The sequence below is a fragment of the Triticum aestivum genome, chromosome 2B (genome assembly GCF_018294505.1).
Source record: "Triticum aestivum cultivar Chinese Spring chromosome 2B, IWGSC CS RefSeq v2.1, whole genome shotgun sequence".
Classification (NCBI taxonomy): domain Eukaryota; kingdom Viridiplantae; phylum Streptophyta; class Magnoliopsida; order Poales; family Poaceae; genus Triticum; species Triticum aestivum.
Window position 1 is genome coordinate 141,436,396 of NC_057798.1, and position 23,703 is coordinate 141,460,098.

Here is a 23,703-nt window from a genome sequence, read left to right on the forward strand (position 1 = left end):
ACTTCAAATGTTACCATGAGCTCCGATATTACTTTAGAGTTGCAGGTGTAATCACTTCTTTCCTCACCACGATCAGTACTCCCATAAAAAGGAGTGTGGCTAAGGATGGCAATTTTATCTATGGGTACGGATACCCGCGGGTACTGTACCCGCATGAGCAGGGTATGGGCACACTTTTATACCCACTGATAGTACCCATATCCTACCTATTAAGTCATGGGTAGGGTACAGGTATAGTCTTGTAACCACGAGTATACTCATACCCTGCCTGTTTATGAACTAATGTTAAGTTGTCGCCAATTAGTTATTAATTTGTCATGTGACTCGTCTACTCCTATTGACTTAAGAATATGTTGTGATTTCTAAATTTTGATATTGGTCAATTACTCATCTACCTATTATTGTGATGAGATAATTGTTTTTTTTGTCAAATGTGCTATCAATGAGCATAAAATTGTGAACAACCTGTGTACTATTTGTCCTACCCGCTGGGTACCCAATGGGTACGGGTACCCGTCGGGTATGGGTATGGGTAAAGTTTCATATCCATGGGTATGGGTGTGGGTAGAATTTTGTACACAATAACTGTACGGGTATAGGTATGGTATTGTTCTATCCTGCCCATACCCTGCCCTTTGCCATCCTTGCTCTCGAGCTCATCTGCACCCTCCTGTCGAAAAAAATCCAAACAAATAATAAAAAATTCAAAAAATTCCAATTTTTTATGTGACAGATAAGTTTATGCATGAGGTGCATTCCATATTTCAACTCATTTGGACCTCTGAGAAACTCTCAGCAAAAAAGACAAATTCAGGATCTGTAAAAAAGTTTACTGTTCACACAATGGTCTGATTCGATTTGTTTTTTTTTCTGAGAGCTGCTCAGACATTCAAATAAGTTGAAATTTGAAGTGAACCTCACGCATACAATTTTCTATCACACAAAAAGAATTTGGATTTTTTTGAATTTTTTTAGTATTTGTCTTGAATTTTTTTTTTGGTCGAGTGCAGATGAGTCTGGGCACCGAATTGGATTTTCGCATAAAAATCAAGTTTTCTCCACTCTTGTTTTATGTCTCCATTGTTTGGAGAACAACGCCCTCACATATTGTAGGGTTCATGTATGTTTGTGTGCGAGCGTGTGTGCAATCCAAAGATAAATACATAAATTGCCATGTCGATAATAAGGATGACAATTTTACCTATGGGTACGGATATCCGCGGGTACTGTACCCGCATGGGCAGGGTATGGGCACACTTTTATACACACGAGTAGTACCCATATCCTACCTATTAAGTCGTGTGTAGGGTACATGTATAGTCTTGTACCCATGGGTATACCCATACACTGCCCGTTTATGAACTAATTTTAAGTTGTCGCCAATTAGTTATTAATTTGTAATGTGACTCGTCTACTCCTATTGACTTAAGAGTATGTTGTGATTTTTAAATTTTGATATTGGTCAATTACTCATCTACCTATTATTGTGATGAGATAATTGTTTTTTGTCAAATGTGCTATCAATGAGCATAAAATTGTGATCAACCTGTGTAGTATTTGTCCTACCCGCTGGGTACCCAATGGGTACGGGTACCTGTCGGGTATGGGTATGGGTAAAGTTTCATACCCATGGGTACGGGTATGGGTAGAATTTTATACACAATGACTGTACGGATATAGGTATGGTATTGTTCTACCCTGCCCATACCCTGCCCATTGCCATCCTTGATCGATAACTATAACTTGGATGACGTATAATTATTCCAACACTATGATTTCATTTGCAGTACGAAAAACTATATCAGCGCCATGGTGACAATTATAACTTGAATTGTCGTGTAACCACAGATCACTTTGGTGGTAACTATAACTTGAACAACTGGAAAACTACAAGACTGACATGATGGCATTTTAGCATTGACATATAGGTAACTATTTCAACGCCCACGGTGATGGTGCCATGAGCGAAGGCTATTCCGCCGGCTGTCAAAGTCCCGATAAACTTCCGCCGGCTGCAGCTGACAGCTATACATAGCTGACTGACCTGATCGACAATAATGAAGTAAGAACAGAAACCTTCTCCGGCTGCGTACGAACTGGCTCCTCTAACAATGTCAACTACTTGTACATAGAGCTATGGCTTAGCTTGTCATTAATGCGAGATAGCAGCTGCGCGCGCTGTGTTCCGGTCAGCGTATCGGCGAAAACACCTTACGCCGCCGCAAATTATGAAGGCGCGCTCGGCTGCGAAGACGACGCCGACATTGAGGACCTTCCTCCCCTGAAGATAGCGTGCATGCTGGACTTGGGCTCCACCTTGCTCGATCATTCTGGTTGACGCCATGTCAGGCCCATTGATTTTTCTTTCTTTGCTTTTTTAATCATAGCACAGGTTTTAGAATGTTCATTACGTAGGAATATTCGGGTAGGAGGTTCTCTAAAAACTCCTCCCCTGCAGCGGGAGAGAGCTCCGCCCGCCGCCGCCTGATCTCCTGCCTCCGGCCACCTCCTTCACAACAGAGACTAGATCTGAAACCCTCTCTTCACCCTCTCTCCATCCATCACGGAGTCCAGTGCTCTCGGGCGACTCGGGAGCGACCTCCTCCCGCTGTCAGCATAGCCACCTCCTCTCCCTCCCTCCCTCGCCGCTGCATGAGGCTGGCGCCGGGCAAGCACATGCGCAGCCGGGGACTGTGGCGGCGGGGCCCTTGCCGCTTCGCCTTGCGCTGGAGAGCGATTGGATCTGGGGCGGCAGCCTTTCCGGCGAGGTCCCTCCGTGCTGCAGCGAGCGACGGAGCTGGCATGGTGCCAGTGGTCTAGTTGGATGGCCGACGGATCTTCGGTGGACCAGGGCCTGGAGTGGCTGCTCTGGCGGCCGGCGGCGCCTGATCTGGTCGCTGTCCTCCGGCCCTGATCGGTGTGCTTCTCTCCTGCGGTTCTGGGCGGTGCCGGCGTGGCTTACCGGGACCCTGGCCGGTGGCCGCGGGTGAAGCTGGTGGAGGAGATACAAATTGGGGGAAATCCCTTGGTCGGCCCCGGCCGGCCGTACCGCCGACCTGTGTTTTGATTTTCGGTTTGAGATTTTTTTCGCCCTAGGCCGAAATGGCCGAATTTCGGCCATTTTCAAAATTTTTGGCTGAAATTTGACCAAAATTTGACTGCAATTTGACATAAATTTAACCAAAATTTGAGTAATTTTGGCCTAAATATATTTTTCTCCTCAGGCCGAGATGGCCGAAATTCGGCCGAAATCCATATTTTGCGGCCGAAAATCAAAACACAGCCGCCGACGACGCTCAAGGGCGCCGCTTTTCTTCTTGGAGACGTCGGTCTACGTCTGCTCCTCTACTTCCCCCTACCCGCCTCTCGGGTGAAAACCCTAACTCCGATGGGCGGCAGCGGCGGCGTCCTTGACGCCGTGACCTTCCTAAAGGCGTCGCCTTGAGGGCTGAGTAGTGGTGGGCACTGTGTGGGTCCTTGACGGTTGCTGGTGGTGGACATTGCTTCGGGAGAAACCCTAGGATCTGGTCTTCCAGATCGGACGATGACGGTACTGCGGTGTTGTTTCTCTTTTGGGAGCATCGTTTGTGGAGCAGCGCTGGATGGCAGAGGCAGGAGGTGAGCGGCTTCGTCTTGCACATAGCTTTCGTGGGGCTGTCAAGTCATGCCTGGTCGACAGGTGCTACGCTAAGTCATGCCTAGTTGGCAGGTGCTACACACGACAGTTTTCTAGAGTCTTCGCGTCTGGACGGATGAGCGCAGGGCGATGGTGTCGTTGAGCGTCGTGGTAGTGTCAACGGATGTCCGGACTGGCAAGGATGATGCGGTTCTCTCTCCTAAACATGGGTTAGTGGTCTGATGATGATGACGGCTTCTAAAGCGTGTGCATGTGGTGTGTGCTTTAGGTCTGCAGCACCGGCTGTTGGTCCCGATATGTTATGTGGATGGATTGGCGATGACACCGGTTTTAGATATGGGAAGTGAGAGCACGGCGGACGTTGGGCCCTTGTGGCTGGACAGCGACGCTCGGCGCGGGAGGGCCTCCCCGGTGAGCTTCCTTGGCTACGGCGGCGGGTCGATTTGGTTTACCTCATTGGCGGGCGCGTGATTGCAGATGGACTCGCGGAGATATGTGCCAGCTACCATGGTGGGGCGACACGGGGGTGCCCTCGGGGAAGCTGGGTAGGAGGGACGGGTGGCCTCGATGCGATCGCGCCACCTGTCGCCATCTCTGTTTGCCAGTCTGGATGCGTCCGCTCCTCCTCCTCCTTTCCTCGCGCTCGGTGGGGAGCTTGGTTGGAGGGATGGGTGGCCTCGATGCGGTTGAAGTCACCTGTCGTCGACACAGGATGTGCCGGTCCGGATTCACCTATTCCCCTTTCTCCCCCGTTCCTCAGCCACGGGTGGGTTGGTGTAGGTCTTCCAGCGGAGCGTCTGCAGGTGGATCTGTCGGTCGAGGGCCGTCGGTTGGTCCAAAGCCGGGGCTTTTGTGTAGGTCTCAGGGTTGTCTGGTTGTAGGGCGGTGGCTCTGGCGGCGGGAGGCGCGACGTTTGCGGGCGGAGCGTGCATCTTAGGTGAGGGCGGGCAACCATGGCCTCGCGGGTGGCCTGGTTGCGGGTGGTTAACGAAGTTAGGGTGCGACGTTGGGGTGTCACTACTAGGGAAAACCTTATACACAGAATCTTACCAGCAGCGCTCTTCAAAATACGACGCTACTGCTATTTAGCAGCAGCGCGTGCCAGCAAAACGCGTTGCTGAAAGAAAAATAGCAGTAGCGCATCCTCTATAAACCGCGCTACTGCTGCCATCAAGCTAGTTATAGCAGTAGCGCCCTATTCCATACCGCGCTACTGCTATAGATGTTAATAGTAGCGCATTTCAACAAAGCTCGCTACTGCTAAGTTCAGTCCACAAGTTTAGTCCCACCTCGCTCTGCGAACAGGGTGTTTACCACCTTAAATATGTTACTTCTCAAACTATCACAACCACTTGGTCTTCACTGAACCCTATGTGTAAAATTTGTGGCCGCAATATGAGTCTTCTCCGGTTCCTACCGGAGAGGACTCATATTGACAATTCAGATTGTACACAAAAAGATCATTGATGGCCAATGTATTTTTGCATTGACAGACAATGTATTTTTGCACGCTTACACTTAGCAGTAGCGCTTTTTATAGTAAGGCGCTACTGCTAGCCCAACTTAGCAGTAGCGCGTATCCTCGCCCAGCGCTACTGCTATTCTTCTTAGCTGTAGCACTTTTTCAGACCCGCGCTACTATTAACCCTACCTTATCCCCCCACGCGACCGACCCTCTCTCTCACTCACTCCCCCTCTCAGTCACTCTCGCCCGCGCCGATACCCGTCATCGTCCGTTGCCGCCGCCGTTGTCGTCCGTCCGCCACCGAGGTACTCCCTCCTTTCGTCGCTCCTCCTCCCACCGCGCTCTCCTCCCTCCTCCTCCCATCACGCCCTCCTCCCTCCTCCTCCCACCGCGCCCTCCTCCCACCATCCCTTCCTCCTCCTCCTCCCACTGCCCCTTCCTCCTCCTCCTCCGGCCGACCCCCCTCCTCCTCTGGCCGCCCCTCCCCTCCTCTCTCCTCCCTCCCTCCCTTGTCTCTGTTCTTGCAAATCGTAGGTAATTTAAATGTAGATTTTTAGAATTTAGACATCGTAGACTGTAGGTTTTTTAATAATTTATTTAGTAAGTGATTAATATAACTAGTTTATTTATATTAAGTGCTTAACAGAACTACTTTATTTAGTAAGTGCTTAATAGACTAGTTTATTTATAGTAAGTGCTTAATAGAACTAGTTTATTTAGTAAGTAGTTAATAAAACTAGTTTATTTAGTGTTAGGATTATATATAAGATATTTTCAAATGTTTGGTTTTTCATATTTTCAACCATTGAAATGCAATGACCATCGATAAGTGGCCTATGTTTTACCGGAGGTTGATTAATTTCTATTCCGGAAAATTTCAGGCGCTCGATATGTCCTTTTTTAGCAAAGGTCATGCCGGATTTTATGGGTTTTGCTGTCGAGTTATAATCTTTGAATTTTTAACATAGGAGATGTCTGATGACGATGGGATCCCAGAGTGCGGGTACTGCTATGATGACTGCTACCTCTTGAGCACTGCGTTGGATTTCCCCGAAGAGGAGAGGATGATGCAGCAAAGTAGCGTAAGTATTTCCCTCAGTTTTTGAGAACCAAGGTGTCGTGGAATTGTCACGTCAGATGTCCTTAGTGTCAGGACTTAGTCGCGAGGCCAACGCATCTATGTGGTAGCTTGAAGGGGTTGAGCGGAATCGAGAGACGCAACACAAGACAGGGATTTAGACAGCTTCGGGCCCCGGGAAACATCATCCGGTAATAACCCTACATGCTGTTTGAGGCTAGGTCTCATTATCATCACGAGGCAGTCGCCGTAAACCGGCTCTCCTATTTGTGTCTAGCCCTAAGATTGTTTCTTCTTGCTTGTAGCTTGTCCCCCTTTGGGGAGCCCTGCCCCTCCTTATATATGTTGAAGGGGCGGGTTACATGTGGAGTCCTATTAGGATTAGGACTAGTCTCCCTTCTAATACAAACCGGATACAAGTCCGGGTCTTCCTTGTAAAGTAAATATTCCTCACGCCTTTTCTCTTAAACCGGCCCACCATAGCATGATCCGGCCTTCCATAAACCGCCCGTTGGGCCACCGGGTCTTGTCACTCCTCTGACCCGCCTGCCGGATTACCAATGAACCGTAAACCGCCACGTCCAAGTGGGTTGCCAGTGAATCGCCAAACTCTAGCCGGGTCATACATCCGGCGGTTTATACCACGGGGTATATCCCCGACATTAGCCCCCAGTTTAATTTGGATTCATCCATGTTAAACTGATCTGCAACAAGAACAAATTTGTCGGGTTGTGCTCCGGTTTAAATATACTTGTAAGCCGGCACTTGATCATCCTTAAATCCTTGTCATTTCTTCCTTCAAAGTTAATAACCATCTTCATAATCAATTTGCTTGCAGAAGATATTTGTAAATAAAGAATCCATTTGAATCGGCCTTCAATGCTTTGACTTGACAAAAATATTAGTCTCTGAAATATTCAACTGATATCCAGCCGGCTTGAAGATGTAAAACTTGCCGGTTTATGATTACCACCATTGTCTGGTTATAAAAACTGATAATTCCGTGTCATGATTGTTGCCAACACCGGTTCATGATTGTTGCTGTAGCCCCCAAGTCTTGAGCAGAACAAAGTGATGGCTTAAGACTTGCTTCAATATAAATACTGCCACTTAAGAAGAAATCCATGTTGTTCATCCCAGTGACTAGTAAAAACTGAATACTCCATACTATGTAGCCCCCAAGTGCCAGGTCATCATGCTTACAGCAACCTGGGACTTGCAATTGTCTTATACTCATAAAAACTTCAACCAGTGTAGCCCCCAAGAGCCGGGTCATTATGCAATAATGAGCAGGGACTTTGTAGGTATAATCATGTAGATTTGAGCAATGATGTGTAGCCCCCAAGGGCCGGCTCAGTAAGATAATATTGAGCTGGGACTTTAATATATACTTCAATGAAAATAACATCATATGATGTAACCCTCATCATGGGACTTGAATCCACGTCCACAAGGTTAAGAGCCTTGTGCTTTACCAACTGAGCAGTGGACTCTTCAATATAATGAATAAAAAGCTTTGTAACTTCAACTGTTGACAGGAGCAATTGGTAGCCCCCAAGGGCCGACTCATTATAATGTGATGAGTCGGGTCTTCAATAATATGAGCAGAAAATTACTTTGCATTATCCCCCAAGTGTCATGGTGCATGCTTGCAGCGACATGAGACTTGCATGTAATCTCAATTTGAATAATGTAGCCCCCAAGTGCCGGGTTGTGAGCCTGCAGAGACTCGGGACTATTCCTTCCATTGTAGAATAAATCATATCCTTTGATAAAATAATAACTGTTGCGCTAAAGCGACTTTGAAAACTCAATAATACCGGTTACTAATAACCATAAAAATCCAGCCATGTTGGCTATTCAAGATAATATAATTTGGTATGAAAAATTCATCCAATATCATAATGAAAATTCAGCCAAATTTGGCTATTTGAATAATATAACCCAATCATTTATAAGCGCATGATTCCAATGGCGCAATCCAAATATATACTGGCGACGTATAGTCCAAAGCCAGGCCGGTTTAATAAACTCCGGATAATCTCCCATCATATACTAGCGACTTATCGTCTTAAAGCCAGGCCGGTTTAATAAACACCGGATAATTTATCATCATGCTTTATTCAACCTGTCTCTGCATACAACAAGTTTAAAGTGTCCTGGCGGTTTACCGCCGGACGGGTCATAATGCCCAACATATAACCCAGGTTTATAACCAAGGCTGCACTTAAGAATAATCAATGAAATATATCATACCTGTGATATTGAATCACATCATTGGTTTACCAATTTTTTGTAGTAAGAGTGATAACCCCAATCTTGAGTAATGATAACTCCTTTCATACTGTGCCGGTTGATGATAAACCGTACCGGGTTGTGATAAACACCGGTTTAACCATATATAATACTGGCGACTCGTAGTCAAACCAGACCGGGCTGATAGTCTGCGGATTATAACTTGATCCTGTATTGACAACTTGTAATTGAAAGTCAAGCCAGGTTGATAAACACCGGTTTACTCCATAATAGGATGGTAACAGAAAATCAAACCGGGCAGATGGCCTCCGGATTAAGATTTGACCGTGTTCCGTCAATTTGTAATTGACAGTTGAACCGGATTAAAACGTTGTCGGTTTAAAAAACGCAACAAAAATCAAATAACAGTTATGAAAAAATATGGAAGCAAAGGCAATGATAAGACCATTTGCAAAAAGAGGCTTTACTGAGCCGATCAGATGGTGTTACCATGGTCGGACACGACCAAGCTCCCAATAAGGTGTAGCTATGGTTCAAGTCAGCCAGGTCCCCAAATGATTCGTGGCATATATGCCAGATCAAGAGGCGTGGCAATGGTTCGGGTTCGACCAAGCCCCCAAGTGATTTTGTGGCCTTAGGCCGACCAAGAGGCGTGACTGGTTCAGACTTGACCATGTCCCCAAGTGATCTGGTGGCTGTCGCCTATCAAAAGGTGTCGCGTTGGTTCGGACACGACCAAGGCCCCCAGTGATGTTATGGTACTAGGCCGATCAAGAGGCGTGGCTATGGTTCGGATACGACCAAGCCCCCAAGTGACCAATAATATGATAAGCCAATAAGGCATGATACCCATGTTTGGACCGCGCATCATGGAAGCAAGTCTTCTTTGGCACCCTTTAACTTTTTTGCAAGAGATAAATCCTTCTTGAACCGGGATTTTGAACCGGATATTGAGAGTTTGAAAGCTTTGTGGGAGAATATATTTCCCTTGAACCGGATTGTAAACTGGATACTTGAGAGCTTCAGTGAGACTGACTTCCCTTGAGCCGGATTTTAAACCGGAATCCTTTCTGATGATCCAGAACTTCTTCACTGAGCCAGGATTTTGTAACTGTTATATACTTTCTAAGACGGAAATTTTCCGACAGCCTTTAAATTTTCATAACAGTAGCCTCCGGGACCGGGTTATCTTTCCCTCCATCGTCCTGGGTTTTTAACTTTGCTGAAACTGGCAAGATTTGCTGAGTTATGTCATCATAGCCCCCAAGTCTCAAAGGTGACTCGAGGAGTTGGCTTGAGATTCTCCATGTTCGACCGTGATATAAACCGGCATAACTTGTATATCATTGGTGTTGCTAGCACGATGTGAATCCACAGAAGGTTGTGATGACTGCGGCGGGTTATAAATGATCCCGTATGAGCCATGTCAGCAACTCGTCCAATGGCTCCTTCCAACTGGCGATTTGAAATTAACCAAACTATAGTGGCGGCGACTTGTGCGCCTGCCCATTGAACCATCCGGTGTAGACGGCGGTTGATAGTATATGACAATTTGCCTCCATTTTGAAAGAAAACCGGGCTACCCCAGCTGTGACTTGCTCATATCCAATAAACAGCTCATGCAGACAGGTGCGGCCCGGTATGTTGATGTAGACCAGGCCGCGAGAGACGGACGGAAAATACGACCGCAACATCAGAGGCCGCACAGACAGATGAGTCGGTCGCGGCGTTGTAAACCGGTTCGGACGGGCGAGTCAAACGCAGGCACGGTCCCGGCAAGTTGATGTAAACCGGGCCGTAAGGGCGGCGTCTTGCACGCGTCCATTCACCGTGTAATGTGGCACGGACGAACACCGGGCAGGACGTTGCCAGCGCGTGCTTCGTACCCATGGTATAAACCACGTTGATAATGAATAACTGTCCTGCATACAATATTGCAGACCAAGGCAAAGATAAACTGCTCTTTGACAAAAATAATATGCACTAATAAAATATATATTAGATGGATATCACCTGATGTGTTAGGCCAGAAATTATCCGCCATGGGGTTGATGATCACCACAGTGATGCTAAAATTAATCACGGCCGAGTCGGCCAGACGAGCAGACGGATGATCCGGCCGCGGTGTTGTAAACCGGTGCGGACGAGCAAGTTGTCCTCCGTGCTGTAAAACGGTGCGGACGGAGAGTTGCCTGCGGGCATTATAAACCGGTGCAGACGGAGAGTCGGCCGCAGGCGTTGTAAGCCGACGCAGATGAAGAACCGGCCGCATGTTGATGTAAACCGGATTACAGGCGGTTTGCACGCGTCCGTTAAGCAGTGTGGAATGGTCAAAAGCCAGTATATAATAACGCCGGTGCACGCTCCATATGCATGGTGTAACACCAATGTTGTGGCGAATAATTGTTCTACATATAAAAATATGCAAAACCAACGTAATTGTTGTTTTTACAAAAACAATATATGTCAAAAGATAGATTTAGATGGATATCACCTGATTCGTTTATATGATACTCAGCTGCCGAGTGGATGATGACGTCTGGATCTTCATGTAGGAATCAGTACTGATAGCACCATGCAACGCGCTACCCACAGTAGTGTTTGTAACCTGCCCTTGGATAACGAGGTCGACGAGGCGGGCCGGAGCCAGTGGCGGGCGCGGCAGCGGCCAGCCACGCGGGGGCAGCACGGGCCACGTGCTTGGAGGCCACCAGGCGCGGCTATGGCCAAGGCCTGTGGCGACTTGAGGAAATTGCAGCTGAACCGGCGCGAGACCGTGGCGGCTCACGGCGCAGGAGACTCCGCCATGTGGAGGTCTGGGATGGGCGATTTAACGCGGCGACTCGCGCCAAGGCGGAGGTGACGCAGCAGCAGGTGACTTGGCAGCTCAGGGTGCAGCAGCAGAAGGCGCGCAGGCGGCTCAAGGCGAGGCCAGCGGAGGCGGCACGGGGTCATGGAGGCAGTGTGACGGCTTCAGCGAAGACTGGCGGATCTGGCCGCCAGACGTTACACAGGCGGGCGTAAGAGTCTAGAACGCGGCTGGCTCCGTTTCCGGATCGTGGCTTCCCTTGGCGCAGTCCGACTTGATCCTAGTAGTTTCCCAGGTATATACAACCACCGTGCCATACTCTTGCCCTTGTTGAACCATCAGCAATAATTTTCCTACAAGCATGAAGACCTTGATCTGCTCCGCGCGTACTACTTCAAGTAGTACTAGTTTATCATAATGAGAGGAATAGATTCCAATGTAGCCGTACGTCCACTTGATTTCTTCTTCATACAATCTGTAATTTCGAGCGAGGAACAGTGACGACACCGGGTGTGATGGCACTCGTATCCCCTGGTCTCATCCACGTACTCTCTGGATTTAAACGCCAGAGGAAACTAGACCTCTGAATTGGATTTGGACACGGATGGCGGAGCCGTAAAAACCTGTCGGTCTCGGCGACCTGTACCTCATATCGATTGATCCTTATGATTTCCTCAACCAGGTTTCTAGCAGTAATTTTAAACAGGCGCTTTTACGGATCCACCTCCGGACAATCTTGAACCGGCCTCAGATATAGTTTTTAGCTGAACACGGTAGTGCCTGATGGATTTTCCTATTGATCTCGACGACTTGTGACTCTGTTGGTTTGGGCGACTTGTAGTGATACACCGACGCTGCCCTAACTTTCTTGAACTTTAAATTTCTCAGACCATAAATCTGGACCATTGAACACAAAACTGGCGTGGATCCTTCCCAATGGGTGTTTCTCCATCCGGAAATTTATGAACTTCTCGATCCCTGGAAAGATCCCGAACTCAACACCACCGTGCGCGGGCCCCATGGTGGGCGCCAACTGTCGTGGAATTGTCACGTCAGATGTCCTTAGTGTCAGGACTTAGTCGCGAGGCCAACGCATCTATGTGGTAGCTTGAAGGGGTTGAGCGGAATCGAGAGACGCAACACAAGACAGGGATTTAGACAGCTTCGGGCCCCGGGAAACATCATCCGGTAATAACCCTACATGCTGTTTGAGGCTAGGTCTCATTATCATCACGAGGCAGTCGCCGTAAACCGGCTCTCCTCTTTGTGTCTAGCCCTAAGATTGTTTCTTCTTGCTTGTAGCTTGTCCCCCTTTGGGGAGCCCTGCCCCTCCTTATATATGTTGAAGGGGCGGGTTACATGTGGAGTCCTATTAGGATTAGGACTAGTCTCCCTTCTAATACAAACCGGATACAAGTCCGGGTCTTCCTTGTAAAGTAAATATTCCTCACGCCTTTTCTCTTAAACTGGCCCACCATAGCATGATCCGGCCTTCCATAAACCGCCCGTTGGGCCACCGGGTCTTGTCGCTCCTCTGACCCGCCTGCCGGATTACCAATGAACCGTAAACTGCCATGTCCAAGTGGGTTGCCAGTGAATCGCCAAACTCTAGCCGGGTCATACATCCGGCGATTTATACCGCGGGGTATATCCCCGACACAAGGTATCAATCTAGTAGGAGACCACGCACAAGTCCCTCGTACCTACACAAAACGATAGCTACTCACAACCAACGCGATTAGGGGTTGTCAATCCCTTCACAGTCACTTACGAGGGTGAGATATGATAGAGATGATAAATAATATTTTTGGTATTTTTGATAGATAGATGCAAAGTAAAAAAAGTAAAAGCAAAGTAAAAGGAAAGCAATAAAGTGATAGAGATTGATATGATGAGAATAAACCCGGGGCCATAGGTTTCACTAGTGGCTTCTCTCAAGAGCATAAGTATTCTACGGTGGGTGAACAAATTACTGTTGAGCAATTGACAGAATTGAGCATAGTTATGAGTATATCTAGGCAATGATCATGTATATAGGCATCACGTCCAAGACAAGTAGATCGAAACGATTCTGCATCTACTACTATTACTCCACTCATCGACCGCTATCCAGCATGCATCTAGAGTATTAAGTTAAAAACAGAGTAACGCCTTAAGCAAGATGACATGATGTAGAGGGATAAATTCATGCAATATGATAAAAACCCCATCTTGTTATCCTCGATGGCAATAATACAATACGTGCCTTGCAACCCTTTCTGTCACTGGGTAAGGACACCGCAAGAGTGAACCCAAAGCTAAGCACTTCTCCCATTGCAAGAACTACCAATCTAGTTGGCCAAACCAAAAAGGATAATTCGAAGAGACTTGCAAAGATAACTCAATCATACATAAAAGAATTCAGAGAAGAATCAAATATTTTCCATAGATAATACTGGATCATAAACCCACAATTCATCGGTCTCAACAAACACACCGCAAAAAGAAGATTACATCGAATAGATCTCCACAAGAGAGGGGGAGAACATTGTATTGAGATCCAAAAAGAGAGAAGAAGCCATCTAGCTACTAGCTATGGACCCGAAGGTCTGAAGTAAACTACTCACACTTCATCGGAGGGGCTATGGTGTTGATGTAGAAGCCCTCCGTGATGGATGCCTCCTCCGGCGGAGCTCCAGAACAGGCCCCAAGATGGGATCTCGTGGATACAGAAGGTTGCGGCGGTGGAATTAGGTTTTTGGCTCTTGTTCTGATCGTTCGGAGATACGTAGGTATATATAGGAGGAAGGAGTACGTCGGTGGAGCGTCAGGGGGCCCACGAGGTAGGGGGCGCGCCCAGGGGGGGCGCCCTCCACCCTCGTGACCGCCTCTAGCACTTCTTGGAGTAGGGTCCAAGTCTCCTGGATCACGTTCGGTTAGAAAATCACGTTCCCGAAGGTTTTATAACGTTTGGACTCCATTTGATATTCCGTTTCTTCGAAACACTGAAATAGGCAAAAAAACAGCAATTCTGAGCTGGGCCTCCGGTTAATAGGTTAGTCCCAAAAATAATATAAAAGTGGAAAATAAAGCCCAATATAGTCCAAAACAGTAGATAAAGTAGCATGGAGCAATCAAAAATTATAGATACGTTGGAGACGTATCAGGCATCCCCAAGCTTAATTCCTGCTCGTCCTCGAGTAGGTAAATGATAAAAAAGAATTTTTGATGCGGAGTGATACTTTAGCATAATTTCAATGTAAATCTTCTTAATTGTGATATGAATATTTAGATCCAAAAGATTCAAGACAAAAGTTCATATTGACATAAAAAATAATAATACTTCAAGCATACTAATCAAAGCAATCATGTCTTCTCAAAATAACATGGCCAAAGAAAGTTATCCCTACAAAATCATATAGTCTGGCTATGCTCCATCTTCCCCAAATAAATTATTTAAATCATGCACAACCCCGATGTAATTGTCAAATTTTCAGGCAAAAGATCGAAAAATTCATCTATAGCAAATGGTTCCTTAATGATGGTAAAAAGATTGGGATGAACACTTACGGATTTAAGATCCGCAGTTTCCTTACTAGATGATTCACCCTTATTCTTAGGAACATAAATAAGATTAGTTTTTTAGTAGAAGAACTTGGAGTGTTTTGAACGGAAGAAAAAATGGTTCCCAAGTTGGTAATGATACCCTCAAGTTTATCGATTCTTGTGGAATCTAGATTTATTTTCTCATTAACTATGGGTTCTTTTCCATATTGGGTAATTTGATTGTGGATCTTTTTATCAAGATTTTCAATTGATTCAATGGTAGCAACTTTATTTTCAATAGTTTCAATCCTTTGCATAACATGCTCCAAAGTTAACATAGTTCCATTAATCAAAAGGAGTGGTGGGCCAAATATATCTATTAAAGGATTATAAGAATCAAAAGTATGGCTACCCAAAAAATTCCCTCCGATAATGGTATCAAGGATATATCTATACCAAGGATTAGCACCTACGTAAAAAAGCAAAGAAGAACTGAAGTAGATTGCTTCCTGGTAGATCTATTTTGAGCATTGCAAATTCTATACCAAGTATCTTTTAGATTTTCACCCTCCCTTTGCTAGAACTTCATTCTCGGGAGATAACGGAGAAGATATGAGACTAGTCATGATGATACGTAAGCACACGAGCAAACAGAAAGGCAACGGGAAAAAGGCAAAGGCAAACGGGAAAGAGAGGAGGAGATTGGGAAAGAGAGGGCGAATAAAAGGGCAAGGGTGAAGTGGGGGAGAGGAAAACGAGAGGTAAATAGCAAATAATGTAATGCGAGAGATAGGGATTGAGATGGGTACTTGGTATGGTTGACTTGCTTGCGTGAGCCTCCCCGGCAATAGAGCCAGAAATTCTTCTTGGTACCTCTTGATCACTGCGTTGGATTTCCCCGAAGAGAAGAGGATGATGCACCAAAGTAGCTTAAGTATTTCCCTCAGTTTTTGAGAACCAAGGTATCAATCTAGTAGGAGACCACGCACAAGTCCCTCGTACCTACACAAAACGATAGCTACTCACAACCAACGTGATTAGGGGTTGTCAATCCCTTCACGGTCACTTACGAGGGTGAGATCTGATAGAGATGATAAATAATATTTTTGGTATTTCTGATAGATAGATGCAAAGTAAAGAAGTAAAAGCAAAGTAAAAGCAAAGCAATAAAGTGATAGAGATTGATATGATGAGAATAAACCCCGGGGCCATAGGTTTCACTAGTGGCTTCTCTCAAGAGCATAAGTAATTGAACCCAAAGCTAAGCACTTCTCCCATTGCAATATTGAACCCAAAGCTAAGCACTTCTCCCATTGCAAGAACTACCAATCTAGTTGGCCAAACCAAAAAGGATAATTCAAAGAGACTTGCAAAGATAACTCAATCATACATAAAAGAATTCAGAGAAGAATCAAATATTTTCCATAGATAATACTGGATCATAAACCCACAATTCATCGGTCTCAACAAACACACCGCAAAAAGAAGATTACATCGAATAGATCTCCATAAGAGAGGGGGAGAACATTGTATTGAGATCCAAAAAGAGAGAAGAAGCCATCTTGCTACTAGCTATGGACCCGAACGTCTAAAGTAAACTACTCACACGTCATCGGAGGGGCTATGGTGTTGATGTAGAAGCCCTCCGTGATGGATGCCCCCTCCGGCGGAGCTCCGGAACAGGCCGCAAGATGGGATCTCGTGGATACAAAAGGTTGCGGCAGTGGAATTAGATTTTTGGCTCCTGTTCTAATCGTTCGGGGATACGTAGGTATATATAGGAGGAAGGAGTATGTCGGTGGAGCGTCAGGGGTCCCACGAGGTAGGGGGGCGTGCCCAGGGGGGCGCGCCCTCCACCCTCGTGACCACCTCTGGCACTTCTTGGAGTAGGGTCCAAGTCTCCTGGATCACGTTCGATGAGAAAATCACGTTCTTGAAGGTTTTATTCCGTTTGGACTCCCTTTGATATTCCGTTTCTTCGAAACACTAAAAGAGGCAAAAAAACAGCAATTCTGGGCTGGGCCTCCGGTTAATAGGTTAGTCCCAAAAATAATAAAAAAGTGGAAAATAAAGCCCAATATAGTCAAAAACACTAGATAAAGTAGCATGGAGCAATCAAAAATTATAGATACGTTGGAGACGTATTAATGACCGGGGTGTGTGCGACGGGTTTCCTCACCTGCGAAATGATAAGTTTTTCACCGTGAAGCTGGAAGAGACCTTCGATGTTTGTAGGGTACGCAATGTCAAGCATTTCATAGTAATTAATATCATCACTTGTGCTTCTTTTGTTCAATGTGTAATTTATGGATTTTTTTCAATTCGATTAGTACATCCCGTGCCATGCTAGACCATATGTATTGGAGAAGCTTGGTTTTGGTTTAGATGACTTTGAGAATGTGGAGACGAGGAGGGCTCACTTAAGAACTAAACATGGTTATGAGTTTCTGGTTAAGTTCTACAATGCGGTTGATTGCTCCCATTTCGGTTGTTCTAATTGGGAAGCTCTCTGCAAGGCATATGGATTTGAGGAGGGAATGCGAATAAGATTTGATATTCGTCCCGAAGATTATTATGATGATGATAATATCGACATCTAGGTGGATGTGGATATGCCTCCAGTTTTACCTAGATGTGAGTTTGTCAAACTAATTTGTTAAGTTCAGTAATTTATGTTGTTAATTTAAAAATATTTGGTGTTCGTCCGTACTAAACTTATTTATTTATAATTGTCAGCTTATTTCTTATCTTCAAGAAATACTCGGAAGGTAGTAGACAACACACATACTACAACTATGACTCCAAGCTTAATTGTGAGGAGACAGGTTATCTTGTCTCATTCATAGAAGATGTTGAGGCATTCAAAACCAGTCACTCTATCAGCCCTAATTATACTAGATACGTGCCACTAGTCCATAAATTGCTTGATGGTAACTTCATTGCCAAAAACTTGGTAAGATTTTGTTAATGATGGTAACTTTATTGCATACATTATTCTTAAGTAAACTACATTGCTAACTATATATGTTACTATTTCATTTTTGAACAGAGGCTCCCGAAGCAGGTTGTGCCTGACATGCTATTTACCAAAGGTGATATGCATATGGTTAGCTTACGACCAACTCATTTGAAGGTTCACCATACTGCATACTCGATTTCTTCAAATGATGGAAGGCTCAAAATCAAAGAATGGAGAAAAGTGATGAATGCCCACACGCAAATAATTGGTGACAAAATGAATGTGCGCAAGCCACAAGTTGGAGATAGGTTTATGTCCATTCTCCATTATGGTGAAGGACCGATTTATCTGTTTTATGGTATTTTAGCTAGGAGAGAGGAGTAGGTCCTAAGTATTAAGAACAATTAGTTAGTGCTGATTATATATGACTACAATGTCTTAGACTTGATGGTGATGCTGAGTAGGTGTAGTGATTATGAGTACTATGATGATGATGAGGAGGAGGAGGAGTTGTTATTATAACTAGTGACGAAGTTGTTATATGATGTCTCATCATGGACGAAAATGTTGGGGAACATAGTAATTTCAAAAAAATTCCTACGCACACACAAGATCATGGTGATGCATAGCAACGAGAGGGGAGAGTGTGTCCACGTACCCTCGTAGACCGAAAGCGGAAGCGTTAGCACAACGCGGTTGATGTAGTCGTACGTCTTCACGATCCGACCGATCAAGTACCGAACGCACGACACCTCCGAGTTCTGCACACGTTCAACTCGATGACGTCCCTCGAACTCCGACCCAGCAAAGCTTTGAGGGAGAGTCCCGTCAGCATAACGGCGTGGTGACGATGATGACGTTCTACCGATGCAGGGCTTTGCCTAGGCACAGCTACGATATTATCGAGGTGGACTATGGTGGAGGGTGGCACCGCACACGGCTAAGAGATCCAAGGGATCAATTGTTGTGTCTATGGGGTAACCTGTAGCGACCCGACCTCAGACGGTCAAGTCTCTGTGCTTAAGTGTCATCCCTGGATCGGTATGCTGACACACACAGTACTCGAGGATTTATAACAGAGGTAAATCACATGTATAAAATAACGTAAATACTATTACCTCAATCCAAAATAGCGGAAGTAACAAGGTTGTGGATTCCCATCAACACCAACGGCAAAGTTGAGTATAGGAAATCGTAACCCTAATGTATCACTTACTCGTCGTAAGATCCTGCAACATGAGACGTTGCAGCCACAGAGGGTCAGTACATTGAATGTACTGGCAAATTCACACCATAGAGCAATGATGAATAAAGGCTATCACTACATGCATATTTGGCTGATGGAAAGCTCTATGGTTACAGTTTTTGCGAAAAGCCAATTTTTCCCTACTACAAAGAAATAAATTTATTTAACTATCATGGTGGTTGTTAAACATTGAGAATGGTTGACAGCATTCTCAATCCCAATTAAAAGTAATCATTAACAAACCCAACAATATTAAATTAGAGTAACATGTTGAGATTCACATGATATTCAGGTACTAGATACTCAAGTTGTCCATAACCGGGGACACGGCTAATCATGATTAGTTTGTACACTCTGCAGAGGTTTGCGCACTTTTCCCCACAAGACTCGATCGCCTCCGTTTGGTTTCTCGCACTACATGGTGTTTGAGAAACGGATGACCGAGACATAGTCTTTCAAAAGCGCTAGCACCTTACGATGGGTAGACCGATACACCTACATCCCCTACATCTGCTAGTCTACCACTATAAGAGTTCGCACGACTTAGTCAACTATGCCAGAGCCCATAATGGCTTGTGGCTGCACATGTAAGTTTCTAGTTTGAATAATCTCATGATCCCGTTGAGCCTAAGTGGCGGTCTGAAGAAAAACAGGCAAGTCCTTGAAACCCAGGTGCCTAGACAGGCAAGTCCTAGAGTAACCAGGTGCCTCAATCCACCCAGATGTGTGTTTAAGTTACCAACTTAAATAAACCATTAATTAACAATCTCACATCTGTCATGGAAAATTCACTCACCCAATCCACGTCTACTAGCATAGCATGGCATAATAAGCAAACGTAGAAGTAACTCCCAAGGGTTTGAAAACAAAACTGCTATTAGGTACTATCTCAACTACTTTCCCAAAACCCACAATTTAATTAGATCCTAATCATGCAATTGTTTGGAGGATTGAACTAATGCAATAAAACTGGGTATGAAAAGGGATATGATCAAAATGTGAACTTGCCTGCAATGTTGATGAAGATGATTCGCACTCAAAACTCTTGATAGTTCTACTCGTCACACTCCGGTCAATCTATCATGAGCAAGCAATAGTAACCACACATAAGCAATCACTCAAAAGATCGGAAAGAACGAAGAGTGCGACTTGGAAAACATCAAAACCAAGCAAATAACTCGTGCAGCATAAAACAATTTCTAACAGTACAAAAATTATGTGAATTTGGCCTTATCAGAAAGTTTAGGTCAAGATCTTCGATTTGCAAAAAGAATCAACTCAAACGGAGTTATAAAACTCAAGTTATGGTCAAACGAAGTTCAAATTCAAATCTGATCTAATTCAAATTTTAAACTTTCAAAAACATGTTTGAGTTGGATTACTGGATAGAGGAGATCGTAACGAAGAAGTGGGCGTTGGTTTCGTTGGATTTGGATGAACGAGTAAAAAGCTGTGAGTGTTTGAAGTCCAGGGGCTAATCTGTAAATAAAATATTCACATACAGGTCCCTGGCTGAAAATAACAGAAAAAGAAAAGAACTAAACAATGAACGTTCGCTACGAAAACCTAATGAACGAAAACGTTCGTTGAAACTACCTAAACAGAAAACGTTCATTAAATAGATCTACAAAGAACTAAACCGTTTTTTTTACAAAACCGAGAAAACCAGCGGACCAGGGCAACGGTTTATACCGGACCGGGAAAACCGGCGAGTTGAGCGGCGGTTCAGGCGGCTCCGGCGACGGCGGTCTCTGGAGAGCGGTGCGAGGCGGCGACTTGGGTCGGCGGCGGCTCCGGGGTCGACGGCGATGGGCGGAGACGGCGGCGAGCGCGGCGCGGGGCGGCGGAGTCGATGGTGGCGGTGGTGGCGGCTCCGGCTGAGGCGCGTGGCGGCGGTGGCGAGATGCGGCAGCGGCGGCGGTGATCTGCGGCGGCGCGGCGAGGAGAGAAGGGAAAAGAGGGGGCCGGGGTCGGGGCCTGCCTTTTTAAAGGCCAGGGGAGGGGCGATGGCGTGCGGGAGGGGCTGGGGCGGCGCGGAGTCCGGATCGGGGACGGCTCCCATGGCGGCGCGGCGGCGTACGGCGGGCGGAATCCTGCCTGGGATCGGGGCGAGCGGCGCTCGCTGGGCCGCGGCTGCGGTCTGGCCTTGGGCCGGCCCAGTCGCGGCGGAGGGGAAGATTTTTTTTTAAATAAAATATTTAGAAAATAAAATAAAAGCAAAATAAATAAAAATATACTATATGCATATAATATATCAAAATTTTCAGAAAAAGATTTCCTACGAGATGAACATTATTATAGCGTTAATTAAAATCTACACAAATTCAAATAATTCAAACAGTGCTACTGGTCTAATAAAATCCAACAAAAATCATTTTAAAAATACCAAAATTAATTCAAATTTATTCCTCTCCAATTTTCTGATGTAGGGAATCATGTTACCCTATTTTCCATATATTTTATTTTTGGAGAAAAATAATTTGAATAAAACTCAAATAACTCCAAATTGAAAATAAATTCAAACGAACTTTGAATTTAATTCTTTGAAACTCCCAACTCATATTTCATATAATTTGAAGAAGTCATTTTATCTTCTCTCATGAAAATCATTGAGTTGCGTGAAGTTTATGAATCGAAATATTTCCAAATGAAATTCAAATATTTTCTAATACCCTTTCATTTAATTAAATGGAAGAAGTCATATCATCTTCGCTCAAGGATTTTTTATTTGAAAAGAATTTGAACTCACGGAGATCATAAAAGCAAGATGAAAGTTTGGGAAAGTCCTTTTATTCCCTCTCATTTAACTTTCAAAAAGTTTCGAATTGCACTCAATTTCACACAATCAAACAAACAATCAATCAAATCTATCTATTTAATATAACATTCCAAATTTTAGAATTTTGGGATGTTACAAACCTACCACCCTTAAAATGACTCTCGTCCTCGAGATTCGGAGAGGCTAGCAAGAAATAGGTTAGGGTTTGGGGTCTTCAAAAACCAACGTTCGTCTCCGGGGTTTCGGGTGCTACCACCCTTAGAAGCATTGTTACAGTTCCATCAAAACTTGTATACTCCATCCTTATTGTTGGCAGTGTCGATCTTCTCAGATCCTCTGAAAATTTCCTTCTCTGGGCTCTTCCAGTAGTGGCATAACCTTTTTCTTAATTTCTGTATCCACTTCATCTTGGTTAGGTTATTCCAAGACTGGGTCTTCTTAGCTGATGGGTCTGGCGCCAATACTAATCAACTATCGATACCTCCTGGTGGTCAACAATTTATGGTTTCTCCTGCAGAAAATGGGTCTGGGTTGAACCTCACCGTATAACCTACGGTTGGCAACAACTGCCGTGTACAAGGGGAAAAATTGCTATACCATTCTATGGTTCAAACAAGGCTTAATATCGTCGTCTCTCTACTATAGGTAAGTCACTTAGATTTACCATCCCACATAGCAAGGCGAATAATAAGAGTAAGTCGATATGGTGATCAATCCATCCCGCACCCAAATCATTATCTTGTATATGGTTTAGCGAATCTCGCATGCTAACACTCGGTCATCCTCACAAGCATTGCAGAATTTCTCTTATCGACGAACTAAGTTCGGATAAATCCATTGATTCTGCAAGCCAAACAAACATCTATCGTTCCTTAACAACTCTCAGGTTTTGCGTTGCTCCTATAAAATCGTCGGTTGATAAGGGCATATCCTCTTCCAAGGGTTTTCCTTCAGCAAGAGTGTGCTTGCTTCTTGGTAGGTCCTGGGGCTTGTGGGTTATGGCCCATCTCATCACTTGTAGTCCTTGAACTTATCATCGAGCAACTGATCATTACTCCAACATCCAACTTCATGGCATTCTTATTTCCATCCAATTGTAATGTCTCCCTTCCTTCGGTTGTACCAAACCAAGACGTGATTACTTAGACTCATCATGGAATTTCCATTGATCCATATTTCCGACATCATACCTCCTTTATATCCAATAGTAATCCATCTCTTCATCCTCGTGGGATGTCCCACATACCGAGATAAAATTTATACTTATGAAGTCCATACTCCACCTCGTGGAACATCATTATCCTTTCCAGGGTCAAGCGTCCTCACAGGGTACTACTGGCCATCTCTGCATGGCACTTCTTCAACTGGGAAACGTGAAACACATCATGAACTCCTGACAGTCCTTCGGGTGACTCCAACTTGTTGGCCACTTCTCGCAGAGGGGACACACTCTGCAGAGGTTTGCGCACTTTTCCCCACAAGACTCGTTCGCCTCCGTTTGGTTTCTCGCACTACATGGTGTTTGAGAAACGGATGACCGAGACATAGTCTTTCAAAAGCGCTAGGACCTTACGATGGGTAGACCGATACACCTACATCCCCTACATCTGCTAGTCTACCACTATAAGAGTTCGCACGACTTAGTCAACTATGCCAGAGCCCATAATGGCTTGTGGCTGCACACGTAAGTTTCTAGTTTGAATAATCTCATGATCCCTTTGAGTCTGGGTGGCGGTCCGAAGAAAAACAGGCAAGTCCTTGAAACCCAGGTGCCTAGACAGGCAAGTCCTGGAGTAACCAGGTGCCTCAATCCACCTAGATGTGTGTTTAAGTTACCAACTTAAATAAACCATTAATTAACAATCTCACATCTGTCATGGAAAATTCACTCACCCAATCCACGTCTACTAGCATAGCATGGCATAATAAGCAAACGTAGAAGTAACTCC